Source organism: Pseudophryne corroboree, chromosome 1, assembly GCF_028390025.1.
Source record: "Pseudophryne corroboree isolate aPseCor3 chromosome 1, aPseCor3.hap2, whole genome shotgun sequence".
Classification (NCBI taxonomy): domain Eukaryota; kingdom Metazoa; phylum Chordata; class Amphibia; order Anura; family Myobatrachidae; genus Pseudophryne; species Pseudophryne corroboree.
In genome coordinates this window covers 805,981,427-805,996,840 of record NC_086444.1, presented here as the reverse complement: position 1 = coordinate 805,996,840, position 15,414 = coordinate 805,981,427, and the positions used below count along the sequence as shown (strand labels likewise).

The window sequence follows — 15,414 nt, the reverse complement described above, 5'->3', positions numbered from 1 at the left end:
ACACATTCCTTGAAAGACATCACCTGTAAAATGGGTACCCCTATCACTTTCGATTATTCTAGGGATACCATATCTACATACAAATTCCTGCACAATTTTCTTAGCAGTAAACATAGCGGTATTTGTAGCTGCAGGAAATGCTTCGACCCAATTTGAGAAAACATCTATACAAACAAGTACATATTTCAAATTCCGACAAGGGGGTAATTGAATGAAGTCAATTTGTATTACCTGGAAAGGGCCGCCGGCAGGTGGGATATGGGATGGTTCTGTAGGTATTGCCTTTCCAATATTCTTTCTCAAACAGGTAAGGCATGACATTGCTCTTTTACTCGCATGAGAGGAGAATCCTGGGGCGCACCAATAGGCTCTTACCAATTTACACATCCCCTCCTTGCCTAGATGAGTCAGCCCGTGAGCTGCTTCAGCCAGACATGGAAGATATGCTCTGGGGGCCACTGGTTTACCATGTCCATCCGTCCAGAGTCCTGAGGACTCTTGGCCACATCCCTTTGCCTTCCAGACTGCCTTTTCCTGTGTGGAACACAAATTTTGCATTTCACACAACTTCTGTGTGTTAATGGTATTAAATACCATCAGTTGTGTGGTGTCTGTCGGTATGGGGGTAGCAGCTGCTAACTTAGCAGCTTCGTCTGCTCGGCTGTTACCAAGTGATACCGGGTCTTGGCTATATGTGTGTGCTTTACATTTGATAACAGCCACTCTGTCGGGTTCCTGTATCGCTGTTAGAAGCCTTTTTATGTGAGCTGCATGCGCTACCGGTGTACCAGCTGCCGTCATGAAATTTCTGAGGCGCCATAGGGCTCCGAAATCATGGACTACCCCGAATGCGTATCTAGAATCGGTGTAGATATTGGCTGACTTACCCTTAGCCAATTCACATGCTCTGGTTAGGGCGACCAGTTCAGCAACCTGAGCTGAGTGAGGTGGGCCTAGCGGTTCCGCTTCTATGGTGTCTTGGTCATCTACGACTGCGTATCCAGTACACAAGTCTCCCGAGTCTGACTGTCTGTGACAACTACCGTCCGTGTAGAACGTGAGTTCTGCATCTTCCAGTGGGTTGTCACTGATGTCAGGCCTTGCGGTAAAATTTTGGGTCAAATATTCCATACAATCATGTGTATCTTCCTTTGTATTAAATCCTCCTTCCCCAGCACTCTCACCTTCCACCCTTTGTGCCTGACCAGGCACACCTGGGAGATATGTTGCAGGATTTAATGCACTGCATCTCCTTATGGTGATGTTTACGGGGGCCATTAGTGCCAATTCCCATCTTGTAAACCTCGCTGATGAGACGTGTCTGGTTTGGGCAGAATTCAATAAGGCTGATACTGCATGTGGCGTATGGATTGTGAGGTTGTGGCCTAGCACGACATCTTCGCTTTTTGTCACTAGCAATGCTATCGCAGCAACGCTTCGCAAGCATGTGGGGAGGGATCGCGCTACCGTATCTAGCTGAGCGCTGTAGTATGCAACTGGCCTGCTGGCATCACCGTGTTTTTGGGTTAATACACCTGCTGCGCAACCAGCACTTTCTGTTCCGTATAGTTCAAAGGGTTTCCCATAGTCTGGCATACCTAGCGCTGGCGCCTGCGTTAGGCACTGTTTGAGTCTCTCAAATGCTGTTTCGGATTCGTCTGTATGCAAAATCCTATCAGGTTTGTTTGAGGAGACCATTTCCTGCAAAGGTAGCGCCAATATGGAAAACCCTGGGATCCAATTACGGCAATACCCACACATTCCTAAAAACGTTCTGATCTGTTGCTGGGTTTGTGGTAGAGTCATGTCTCTAATTGCTTGGATTCTATCAGCGGTCAGGTGTCTCAGTCCTTGTGTTAGACAGTGTCCCAAATATTTTACCTTAGTTTGGCATAATTGCAACTTGTCTTTGGAAACCTTGTGACCTGTGTCTGAAAGATGAAACAGGAGCTGTTTCGTATCCTTCAGAGATGCTTCCAGTGAATCTGAACACAGTAATAAATCGTCCACATACTGTATCAATACTGATCTACTGTCTGGTTGAAAAGACTGTAAACAATCATGCAAAGCCTGAGAAAATATACTTGGACTATCTATGAAACCTTGGGGTAATCGAGTCCACGTGTATTGGACTCCTCTGTATGTGAATGCAAACAAATATTGGCTGTCAGGGTGCAGAGGTACCAAAAAGAAAGCGGAGCAGAGGTCAATAACAGTGAAAAATTTGGCAGTGGGAGGGATTTGCATTAGGATGACAGCTGGATTTGGCACTACGGGGAACTGACTCTCAACTATTTTGTTAATCCCCCTTAGATCCTGCACTAGCCTGTAACCCCTCCCCCCACTCTTCTTAACAGGGAAGATGGGACTATTGGCAGTGCTGGACGTTCTTACCAGAATGCCCTGTTGTAGCAAGCGCTCTATTACTGGGTAAACTCCTAACTCCACCTCTGGCTTCAGAGGATACTGTGGGATTTTTGGAGCTACCCTACCATCTTTTACCTGTACAACTACTGGAGCTACGTTTGCCATTAATCCAGTGTCCTGTCCGTCTTTTGTCCAAAGTGACTCTGGTATCTGAGATGTCATCTCTTCTATTTGGGATGGATTCCTATTTGTCATAATGGTATGTGACATTAATTTTGATGGGGAGTCTAACATGTCTCGCACTTCCTGAGCGTGTTTCTCAGGTATGTCCAAGAATACACCTTCAGGAGTACAATAAATGACGCACCCCATTTTACACAGTAAGTCTCTTCCCAGGAGATTGGTTGGTGCCGATGCAGCCAGCAAAAAGGAATGCTTGGTATGCAAAGGCCCTATTGTAATCTCGGCTGGTTTGCTAACAGGGTAGTGCTGGACTACTCCTGTTACTCCCATGGCTGGAATTGTCCTACCAGTGGTTCTCATGCCCACTGTCGAATTTATCACTGACTTGGCCGCCCCTGTGTCTACAAGAAAGTTTAAAGTTTTACCAGCTACATTGATTGCGACCTCGGGTTCACTTTCAAGGTTGGCAATCAATTTCACTGGCTGCAGATTACAGGTATGGCCACACCCCTATTGGGTATGGTGACCTCCCTGAATCCCGCTGGCAGCAACTATTTGTGAGGGAGATAGTTGGGAACTACCAGAGGCATGCCAGTCTCTGTTTGGGGGATATCTTTTTGTTTCCCCTGTATGTGGCTCATAACTCCGTTTCTGCGGACCTTGCTCCCAATGTCGTGTGTCGTGTCGTTGTCTAGGGGGTTGGTATGTGTTTCGTGAATTCTTTACTCTACAATCTCGTGCCATGTGTCCCTGTTTGTGACAAGAATAACAAGTAACCATACTTGACTTACCCACAGGATTTGGTGATACAAACAAAGGCTGCCTTGTGGTCAGAGCCTGTATACTTACTGACATTAATTTGTCACCTTGTTGTTCCCTGTGTCTGGTGATGTTTCTGTCGTGATCAATAGCAGCCTCTCTCAAAGTAGCCACAGACAGACCTCGCCAACATGGTTGCGTGGTCTGTACCCTAGTCTTCAATGACTCTTTTAAACCATCCATCAGTACCGATACTGCTACTTCCCGATGGTTTGTGTCTGTTTTAATGTCCTCTATACCTGTGTATTTTGCCATTTCTAATAATGCTCTGTGAAAGTACTCTGCAGCTGTCTCTGACTCCTTCTGTTTAATGGAGAATATCTTATTCCATTTAGCTACTGCTGGGAAATACTCTTTTAGCTGCAAGTTTATTCTTTTCACATTATCTTGGTTGTACACATCTGTAAGAGGTACATCATGATCTAGTCCGCAATCAGCTAAAAATTGAGTTGCGTCGACATTTGAGGGTAAACATGCTCTCAGCAATATCTGCCAGTCTTTATTGTTGGGCTCTACAGTGTTACCTAAGTCTCTGATGTATTTTTGACTGGCAACTAAGTCTTTTCTAGGGTCAGGAAATTCAGACACTATGGTCCTTAATTCCATTCGGGAAAATGGAGTGTACATGGCAATGTTCCTAATGGGAGTGGCTCCTGATGCGTCTGTTTTCCCATTTGGCACTGCTATTACTCTAACAGGTGTAATTCTAACAACCTCATTCTGTGTAGATTCTACAGGCTGTGGTGAAATAGTCTCAGCATAATGCATGGTGCCGTACTTACCAGTTGATACGACCTCACCTATCCCTCCGCTAGGGGCCTTTACTAATCTCGTGGGTGGAGCTGTGCCTACTGTGGTCTCTGCTATGGTGGCTGCTAGAGAGAGCGCTGAAATCGTTGCCGCTTCGTCCTCTTGATCACACTCCTGAGGAAAGTTCAAAACAGGGTACAACTTGCACGGGTTAATACTTGCATGGGTTAATGGGTTAACATTATCATTAACATTTACACAGTTACTAAGTGATTTTGTGTTACACCTTAGTGCGTCTTTCTCCGTAATCAACTTCTCTCCTGATATATATGGTGGCGGCGGGGCCGTGGCAATTAGTTTTCTGTTAGAGCCAGATCCCGCCGCCTGAGCCAAACCTCTCTGTATCTCACCTTCCTGTTGCCACAACTGTAAATAATCATAATGCTGAATTCGTCTCTTTGTTGATTTTATGAGACATATCCTCCTCCTTAAATTTTGTAACACCTCTGAGCTGAAGCTCCCTATTCTTGGGAATTTCTCCCCGTCATGCACAGTCATTCTCTCCCATTCATCACATAAAGTTTCTGTGTGACTTCCATATTTCTCACACATGATATACCTGGCCGACCCAATTGGCCGGACCACTGAATCAACCCGAACCGAGGTTGATCGCCCCCTACCTGAACAAGTGGCCCCCATAGTTCGAAAGTGTTGCTTTATTTAGCCAACCCTTTACGAAAAACCAAATGCCAACAATAGGCTGACGGTGGCGGTTTACCGAGTACCCCACTCACTCGCCCACGCCGACCTATACGACCTGATCACACCGATATGGTGCTGGCGTACTCGACCTAGGGCCCCTGCGACCTGAACCTCTATTTACTGGAACCTGTGAGGGTTATCCGAAGAACACTTACTCTTTCCAGTAACTATTGGTTGCTGGATAGTTCCTGAGTGAGCAGCGAACTTCCCTTAAAATAAAAAAATTACACAAATCACGTTAGAGTGTACAGATAGCGTTTGTGACCCCTTTACTCTAATGGTACTAGGTCAGATTACTAACTACTGCACACACTTACGTGCGGTCCAGTCGTTCAGTACACAAACAACTAAGCTTATGTACGGAAAGACCAATGGAATCGAAACTTACGACTGCGAATTCCTTCAGCCAGAGCTTATATGGCCTATATGGGTGTTGCACCAACCCTTTTCGGTGTTGTGCCTGTGAACTGTATAGCGGACTTCCTTGTCGGCTGTACCTGGACCTCCTGGTCTGTTATGACCTCCTGGTCTTGTTACAGTACGACCTCCTGGTCTTGTTACAGTATGACCTCCTGGTCTGCTATACTCTAATGCTCAAAATTGTATATTTAACCAGAGATGCCTCCCTAGCCACCGTGCACGTCACTTACACGCATGTACCTCACGAGTACTCGACTTTTCTTGTGGTTCAACCTTTAAAAATTGTAAAAACACTCACTCATCACATGTACACTTTTGTTTCTATTTCTATTTCTGCGCAGAAATTTTCTTTAGCCCAGCTGTGTTACCAATTAGGAGCAGGATCTGTTAAACTAAATTTCAGACTTTCCAAAAATAGACTTGCGTTATTTATCGCCTTTTGCGCTATTTACCGCTTAGCGCTAACTATCGCCTTTGCGTTAATTATCGCTTTGCGCTAAAATTCAACTTTTCGTGATTTGAGCTACGTGGGCGTAACCGGACGCTCCGTTGCGTAATGTACGCTGCGTGCGTCGGCCTTTGGATTGCGTACGCTAGTCTTTGTTAGAGACACGTGTACGCAATGCAAAGATCCACCGTAACACAATATACTTTTATCAATGTAGACGATCCCTGATCATCTACCGCGTACCCCACTGGCTTTGCCTTATCTCCCAGGCAAACCTGTGTGTTTCTCTACACTTTTAACTATTACCTCTATTCTTAAACTATGAAATAACAGCAAGTCTCTTTTAGCACTTTTCTATCAACTATAAAATTGGCAAACAGGATAGTGATATACGAAAATGAAAAAGAAAAAGAAATGCAGATATATATGTATGCGTGCGTGTTTACGCAAGACAGAAAAAATACAGTTTTAAAAGACACTAGCGTTTTGTTCTTACCTCCGGTTCCCGGATTCCTTCAGCACTCTTTATCTAAGCGAAGCAGACGCTTATCCCGTCAGCACTGCGAGACAACCTCCCACCCTTTGCTGGGGGATAATGTCTGCTGATCTACCTAGTGCAGATATGTGAAGGACAGGACGAGCCGCCAATTGATAAAGCTAAATATTTATCGTGTATATAACCCTTTATGAGGTCTAAGAACACTGTACGCTATCTACGTAAGAAGTACCGTAAGGGTACGCAAGTAGCGTATCGATCGCTTAGCCGTGATCGAGACGCTCAGGCGTCACGTTCACTCACGGCCAAGTGATCGCAGGCAGGCAGACTATTGGCTGTTGACTTATCGTAATGATTCGCTATAGCGTAGCAGCGCTCGGGACCACGAGGAGATCACCAGCGATGCAGACGCTCACAACGTTAAACCTTTATATCTATACCTCTAACAATGAAATACACAGTAAACCTTAGTGTAGAGACAAAGTGTAAGTGCAACCTTGTGTAACCTGATTAACTACAAAGCTGCTTGAGCGTCACCGACGCTCAGAGAATACTTAACACTATAAAGAATACACAGATACCTGGGCTTAGGGTCCGAAACCTATTATGTGTATTATGACTATTACTTGCAAAAAGAATCACAGTACAAAGCATACACTACAGTATAACATAAACCAACTAACCAGATAAACTACACAGGAAATAAAATACAATACAATTTAAGGAAAATACGAGAGAAAGAGTAGAGAGAGAGGGAGAGATAGAGAGAGAGAGAGAGATGGCTCACAGTAAGACAATATGATTACGGAGAAAACTTACGCACAAGGGGAACGATCGCATGCGCCTCGATATCCAGCTCCCGATTATCAGCAGTGAGAACCGTTGAAGAGAGTGGAGTTGGATATGGTCGGCCCGCTATTTATGCCCCACACACAATACAATTCAATGGTCCCTACAATCTCATTGTTCATTGGACACAGGAATTCGGCTTCGCATTATAACAAAAGGTCATAGGTTGATTCATACAGGTGGGCTGTGACTATTTCCAACTGCTCAGGTGGGAGGGAAACTGGGTTTCCCGCCGCATGGGTAATAAAGTGCAAATAAAGTAAATGTTCATAAACTTCTTATGTCCATAACTATTCGCACGAGCGATTGATCTGCTTCAAACCAACACCGGAATATTGCTAATTAAATACTCTTCCGATGGATACTAAACACCACTGTATTACTCCTATCTGACCCTTCGTATCAAACAAAGAGGGATTCCTCTGTTCATGAACATTCTATATTAACCAAACTTTCAGATTCTATCAAAGGGACCATAATCTACAAAATACATTATTAGTGAAAATATGTAATGATTGAGTCGCACGCTACAACCACATAAACTCTTTACCGTAAATACGCATACCGATGCGAGCGGGTGCACGCATCAGCGGGTATGCGCTATCACGGGAAGGCGCACGCATGCGCAGCGCGGACCTGTGTGAGGTGCAAATATGGTAGTGTGCATAGAGATATTTTTCTGACTTTGACAGTCAGGGCTTTTATACTTACTGTCATCAGCTTATCCCCCTGTGACTCCCTGTGCTTGATGATGTTCCGATCGTGCTCGATAGCGGACTTTCTTAATGCAGCCACCGAAATACCTCTCCAGTTAGGTTGAGTGGTTTGTACCCTTGTTCTCAACGTTTCTTTTAAGCCGTCCATTAATACTGACACAGCTACCTCTCTATGATGTACATTTTCCTTAATGTCCTCGACCCCAGTGTATCTAGCCATTTCCTGCAGTGCTCGATGGAAATATTCAGAAGCAGTTTCACCTTCTTTTTGTCTTATGGAAAAGATTTTATTCCACTTGACAACAGTAGGGAAATATACTCCTAATTGTAGATTGATCTGTCGTACATTCTCCTGAGTGTATTCATCAGTGAGAGGTACTTCTACGTCTAATTTACAATCAGCAATGAATTTCACAGGGTCAATATTGGAGGGCAAACATGCCCGTAGCACTGTCCGCCAATCTTTGTTTGTGGGTTCGGTGGCATTACCTAATTCTCTAATAAACCTCTGACATGCGGCTAGATCCTTTCTGGGATCGGGAAATTCAGACATAATTGTCCTCAATTCTGTCCGGGACCAAGGACAATGCATAGCAATGTTCCTGACGGGAGTGACTCCCTGAGCGTCAGTCTTCCCATTGGGGACTGCGATCACCCTGACAGGATTTAGTTCAATTACATCATTCTGAGTTGCTTCTACAACGTGAGGTGCAATTGTCTCTGCATAATGTACTGTATCGTACTTACCTGTGGACACGACCTCACCTGTCCCTCCGCTAGGGGCCTTTGCTACTGCTCTTACTGGTTGGGCCGTGCCCACTTGTGTGTCTTGTATGGTGGCTGCTAGAGAGAGTGCCGATATCGTGCTGGGCTCATCTTCTTGGTCGCAGTCCTGAGGGAAGTTTAAGATGGGATACAACTTGCACAGGTTAGCATTAATACATTTATCAAGTTCACTCTTATCATATATTAGTATGCCATTGTCTGTAGCCACTTTCTCCCCTGTAATATACGGTGGTGGTGGTGCATTTGCTATCAGTTTCCTGCTAGGGTTGGAACCGGCTGCGTGAGCTAGTTCCCTCTGCATATCACCCTCTTGTTGCCATAAATGTAAACAGTTTGCGTGTCTGACAATTTGTTTTCGGGATTTTAACAGACATATCCTAATCCTTAAATTCTGCAACACCTCTGGATTAAAACTGCCTACCTTAGGGAATGGTTCCCTATCTTCCGCAGTCATACGTTCCCATTCATTGCATAAAACCTCTGTGTGTGATCCATACTTTTCACACATTATGTACCTCGCTGACCCCTTGCGCCGAGGAACATCAACCTGTACCCTGGTTGAACGTCCCTTACTTGAGCAACTGGCCCCCATATTTTGCAGGTATTGCCTTCTCAGCTAATTCCTACAAAAAAACAAAATACTCAATATAAGGCAACGGTGAAAGTTCAACGAGTGCTCTCACCCACTCACGCCCACGTTGGCCAATACACCTAAACACTGTCGTCAGCGCCGGTACGTACCCAACCTAGGGCCCCTGTGTAACCTCTATTCACTGGAAGTATATGGGAGTGACTTACCCTTCCCAGTAAATATTGGTCGTTGGAGATTTCCTGAGTGATCAGTGAAACTCCCTTAAAACCCAAAAAAAATTTTTTACACAAATCACGCTTTGTATGCTACACCCAGAGCTAATGAATCCATGATTTTACGCAAAGCTCGTAAAAAGGGGATCACGTTGCGCTAAGTATTGCACTCACGAACGTGCGGTACAATCGCACAGTGTATAAGTAACTATTACTTATCCGCCGTACGACCAATGGAATCGTTTTTCAGGCTGCGAAACCTCAGCCGGAGCGTATCTGAACGGGCCTATATGGGTTCTACGCCAACCACTCTCTAAACAAAAACCTCTCTGACCTTTGGTCTGCTGTACTCTATACCTTCGCTGACCTTTGGTCTGCGATATCTACTACTTTGCTCCTTTGTACTTTAATCAATGTTAACGTGAGCAAGCCACTCTCACGCCACCAAGTGTCCACTCACCTGGTGTGGTCTCCTATGGGATCCCGAATTCCTTGGGTCCACAAAACCTTTATTGTTTGTACACTCACGCTCATTCACTCATATACACTTTGGTTTTTCTGTACAGAAAATTAACTTTCATTCAGATAAAACAGCCTTAGTTCCAGAGGTATTACAGTAAAAAAGGTTTTTAAACTAAATATTGGAAATTGATCAATTTGTGCTATTATCGTGTGGCTACCGTCTCGCGCCTAAACTAAAACAATGCTATTGTGTGATTTGTATTTAGCGGTCGTACCTTTACGCACGTTGCGTAGACCCGCCACGTGTGTATGCCTTTACGTTCGTACGCAGTCCCGTACTTTATCCGAGACACGTGTACAAAGGCCGTACGTCCGCAGTACTACAAATCCCACACTTCTTAGAAATGTAAGCGATATTTAACTATAATTGCTCACTTAACACAACACACAGTTTCTTCTGTATAAACCTTTACAACTAGGCCAGGCTGCGTGTGCATCTTACACTTACTTCCTTAACTATTAACTCTATATTTTACCTTAATAGCAACAAATTTTCTCAGTACAGGTCAAAATGAATCTAATAATCGCTACTTATGGCAATAATGCGGGCAGATATGCAAAGTACAAAATACAGGTGTATGTGTGTGTTGTGTGCGCATTTGGCGCCAAACAGAAATATGCAGACTTTTAAAAATAGCTTTGCGTTCTTACCTTACGGATCCCTCCAGCATCCCTACAAACCATGCAGGGCAGATGCTTATCTAATTAGCACTGGTATATCCACCAACCAAGAAAAGGCATACGGGGAATACCTTGCCGCCCTTTGCTGATAGATAAAGTCTGCGTAAACCTGCTAGGCTGTGGGTATGAGGAAAAACCGGACGATGCCCCCAATTGATAATGTCGATATTATCTTAAACCATAAAGCTCTACCTCTAGATACACTTATATCGTGGAGCCGCTATGACCGTTAGACTGAATACACGTGCTACGCACTTTGTACGCTATTTTCATACAGAGTCCCGTACATGGTACGTACTTTGCGTACACACGCCGCGCTGAGTGTACAGAGTACGCACAGCGCACGCACACACAATTGATAACCTTTAAACCTAATTTTTTAATACAATGCAATGTTATTCTTACACTCTAAATCCTTAGCAGCAAAGTACTGCAACGATGTTATACCTTAAACCTTAAGTAGCGCTGACGGTATAAAGTACCTGCAGTGCGTACACCTTATCAATACTTATAAACCTTATACAGTTAAATATGCTTTTAAACCCTTGCAGGAAAGTGAGGACACAACACCGATTTGTAGTTAAAACCACAGGGTTCTAAGGCCACGGTGGATTATTTCAAAAGGTAAAACAGTACAAATCATACACTACAGGCTAACAAGATAAATCTAAAACAGAATAATGGCTACAGAGAATGTACATACGTGAGAATGTTCGCAAGCGCAACCCGGCCGGTCCTCCGTTTGTCAGGTAGAAAGCGTTCAGAGTCTTCTGACTGGCCAGGCAACAATGGGCTTTTTATACACAATTTACATACACAGTACAATGGTCACTGTAATCTCATTGTCCATTGGACACAGAGATGTGTCTTTACATTACAGGAGAGGTCATAGGTTGATTTGAAAATGTGGGCGATGTCTTTCTCAACTGCTCTTGTGGGTGGTATCCTCTGGATTCCCGCTGCATACATAATATACAGTAAATACAGTTAATATCTATATTCTACTTTTGCACATAACTATACGCTGGAACATGCGATCTTTCTCTAACCAACACCGGAATGTTACCCTTAAAATACCCTACAGCTGGATACTAGACATCACCTTCTAACCTTTACCTGACCCTTCCTATCATGCAAAGGCGAATCCCTTAGTCCTCGAACTGTTTAAACTGTTGATACTTGCTGATGTGGTGTAGGGGAACTATGTGTACAAAATGCACTATTTGGGTTAAATATGTAATGTTCTAATAACCCTCTACGCGCTCACAAACTCCGCCGTAAATACCCATACCACGCGCATGATCGCAGAAGCGATCCTACGCAAATTGCGGATATGTGCACGCACGGCAGAATAAGTGCACGCGCAGCGGGCATGTGTATGGGGTTAGTACATGGTGTATGCATTTACAATATTTTTCGACTTTGACAACTTCTAAAACTGTAAAGAACTGTTCATACACATCAATAACAGTACTACTGTATAGTATAATGTATAATATTCTACATTAACTTACAGAAAATAAAGTACAGAACTACATATTTGTGGCTTGACCATTTCTTTCAACTATACCAGGTAATACTTTATACAGGTGATTTATATAATTATTACAATGTTCAAGTGTGAGTACTTCTAGACCAAATTTTTGGATCCCATTCAACAGCTGCTGTTTTGTTGTTGGCTTCGCATTACTCCTAATGTATCTCTTCAGTTGAGCCCATGAGCCCACACTAATTCAATTGTTTTCATGTCCGGTGATCTAAAAAAAAAATAGTACAGAAAAAAATGTTTGTTAATTAATGAAGTTAAAAAGAGAAAATAAAACATACAGTATTGTACTGTTCATTAAACCAAAAAATACATTTACAGTACTAGAGTGCTATCCAAAATTTTATTTGTACAGTATTAAAACAATACTCACTCTGGTGGTGTGCATTCCCAATTGATACCTTTCTCTTCCATAAATTTGGCTGAGGCAGAGTGTTTAGGATCCTTGTCTTGGAATATCCTGTAATGAGATGGGTAATATTGACGGGATCCGGTCTGAAGATCGACAGTGTCTCGGTCGACAATGTTTAGGTCGACCAATATAGGTCGACAGGGTCAGAAGGTCGACATGTTCTAGGTTGACAGGTCAAAAGGTCGACATGAGTTTTGCAATATTTTTTTCTTTTTTTTACTTTTTCATACTTAGCAATCCACGTGGACTACGATTGGAATGGTTATCTGTGCCAAGCGAAGCGAGGCACCTTGCCCGAAGCATGGTGAGTGAAGCGAGCCATGTGAGAGGACACGGTGCACTAATTGGGGTTCCCGGTTACTCTACGAAGAAAACGACACAAAAAAACAACAAAAAAACCTCATGTCGACCTTTTGACCTGTTGACCTAGAACATGTCAACCTTCTGACCCTGTCGACCTTCTGACCTTGTCGACCTAGTGACTGTTGACCTATAGTGGTCGACCTAAATATTGTCAACCTAGACACTGTCGATCTAATGATCCACACCCAATATTGACTCACGAATGGCACCATACATCCCTCTACTATTTTTTCTTGGAAGAATTGCTTATCCATGATCCCTACAGAAATAAGGAAATGTTGTTCATTAATAAGCAACTCATTTTATTGTGCATTTACATGTATTGTACAGTACAGCATGTATTTTTACAGAACACATGCACAGAATAAAGTACAGTACCTTAGAAAAATAGTAGGGGACCAGCTTCTAATCATAATATGCCTCCCCATACATGGACCTTCAATAGATACTTTGGGCTTGGCTTTAATGAGATATGGTGACGTTTCCGGAATTACATTCGGGAGAACCTCTCAAGAGCAACAGACAATTCATCTGTGAAAATGACATCTTGAAATGTTTTACCACTCTCAATCCATCGCTGTGCCTGTTCAACTCTCTTTTCTTTATTCACATCTCTTATCATGGGAGATATCCTGTGAAGAGCCAAATATAATTAATCATATACAGTAATGAAATAGATTACAGTATATACAGTATACTGTATGTACAGTATACTTTACTGTATATATACTGTATATATTATACTGTATATACATTACAGTATATACACAGTACTGTATATATATATAAATATATACTGCATATATATACACAGTGTATATAGATATACTGTATATATATATATATATATATATAGATGTGGGTTCACAGGCGGCACTCAAACAGACTTTGTAGCTGTGTTAAATCATGTCATTTTATTTGCCAACATGTTTCGGGGACAGCGCCCCGTCCTCAGGGCCAGACAAGCCAAATGAGACAAACATACAACAATTTATAAGACACAGACAAAGACATTAAGGCAGAACATACTCACCTGCTCCACGGCGCGACCGCCCGCCAGTTCGAGTGGCCCCACTTCCGTGTTGCTTCCGCTGACGTCACGGTGCGCCGCGTCGCAGGGAGGTAACCATGGTGACTGTAAACAGAAACAATGCGTCAACCATGGAGAAAAAATACACATACGATATCTGCATAACGGTTAAAAAACATATATAAGAATGCATCAAGATTAAAAGCTCAGGATGCACCACGCTTAGTGTGAACAGCTGGAACCTTATCATCTATTACTCTCATTATATCTAGACATAACACCCTATGCTTCATAGAGATAATAACTAAACATGTATAGAAGGTACTTAATGCCAAGAGAACAATATATGTGGGAAAGAAGTAGTAGGCTAGAAACAATTATGTGTTAGTATAACTGCTATTTTTCTACAGGAAACACTGTAAACCCAGGTTCTCATTCCGCCCAAAATACAAGCAATAGCCCCCCGATCACAGTTTGATCCTCAGAGTCTCAACCCATCTATTCGGACATTCTCACGCATGTTGGAATTGGAGGGCAATAGTCAAATTCAGCACCAGAGACATAATAACATGACTAGATGTGAGATGTCGGTTCTAAAGGAATTGTCTAATAGGACTGACATAGTGATCAGAAAAGCTGATAAAGGGGGTGCTATAGTGGTCCAGGACCTTGGGGATTACATTAAGGAAAGTGACCGACAACTTAATGACCCTGCTGTATACAAGAGGTTAACCAGTGATCCCACAAGGGAATTTAAGTTAGAATTAGATCTCCTATTGAAAAATGCCGTAGAACAGGATATTATTGACCCACAAATTCATAAGGCTCTCACAGTAGATTTCCCTAAAGCCCCGCTGTTTTATACGGTCCCGAAGGTTCATAAAACCATGATTGACCCGCCTGGTCGACCTATCGTATCAGCCAGGGGGTCACTGTTCCAATCCATATCTGTCTATTTAGACACTTATCTCAACCCATGCATACAATCCATACCGTCTTATTTAAAAGACACCACGTCACTACTTACACAGTTACAGGATCTGGGCCCATTGCCGGAGGGATTGGTCCTGTGTAGTGCGGATGTCACAAGCCTCTATACCTGCATCCCACATGATGCAGGTATGGAGGCAGTTAGGTTGTTGATAGATAACAATATGGAATATAAAGGGCCTGAGGTTCCTTTTTTCCTGTCATTATTGAACAAGGTACTTAGCCGTAATTACTTTGTCTACAATGGTAAATTCTGGCTACAATTGGCAGGTGTAGCGATGGGGTCAGCAGTGGCCCCGTCATATGCAAATGCATTTATGTATCAATTAGAATGTAAAATGTTTTCCCTGGACCCATTGGTATCCAGGCAGGTTTTTTATTACAGGCGATACATAGATGACCTCCTGATTCTATGGCAGGGTCCGAAGGAGGAGTTGGAGTCTCTTCTCAATAATCATAACTCTACGGGA

General features: G+C 43.2%; 1 long non-coding RNA gene across 1 annotated transcript in view; it reads right to left on the bottom strand.

The window, feature by feature from the left end:
• Positions 1 to 13,224: 13,224 nt before the first annotated feature.
• LOC134948810 (uncharacterized) overlaps positions 13,225 to 15,414 on the bottom strand; it is a 35,721-nt gene continuing 33,531 nt past the window's right edge. The window contains exon 4 of the long non-coding RNA XR_010183037.1: positions 13,225 to 13,556. This is a non-coding gene — a long non-coding RNA (uncharacterized LOC134948810). The remainder of the gene's footprint in view (positions 13,557 to 15,414) is intronic.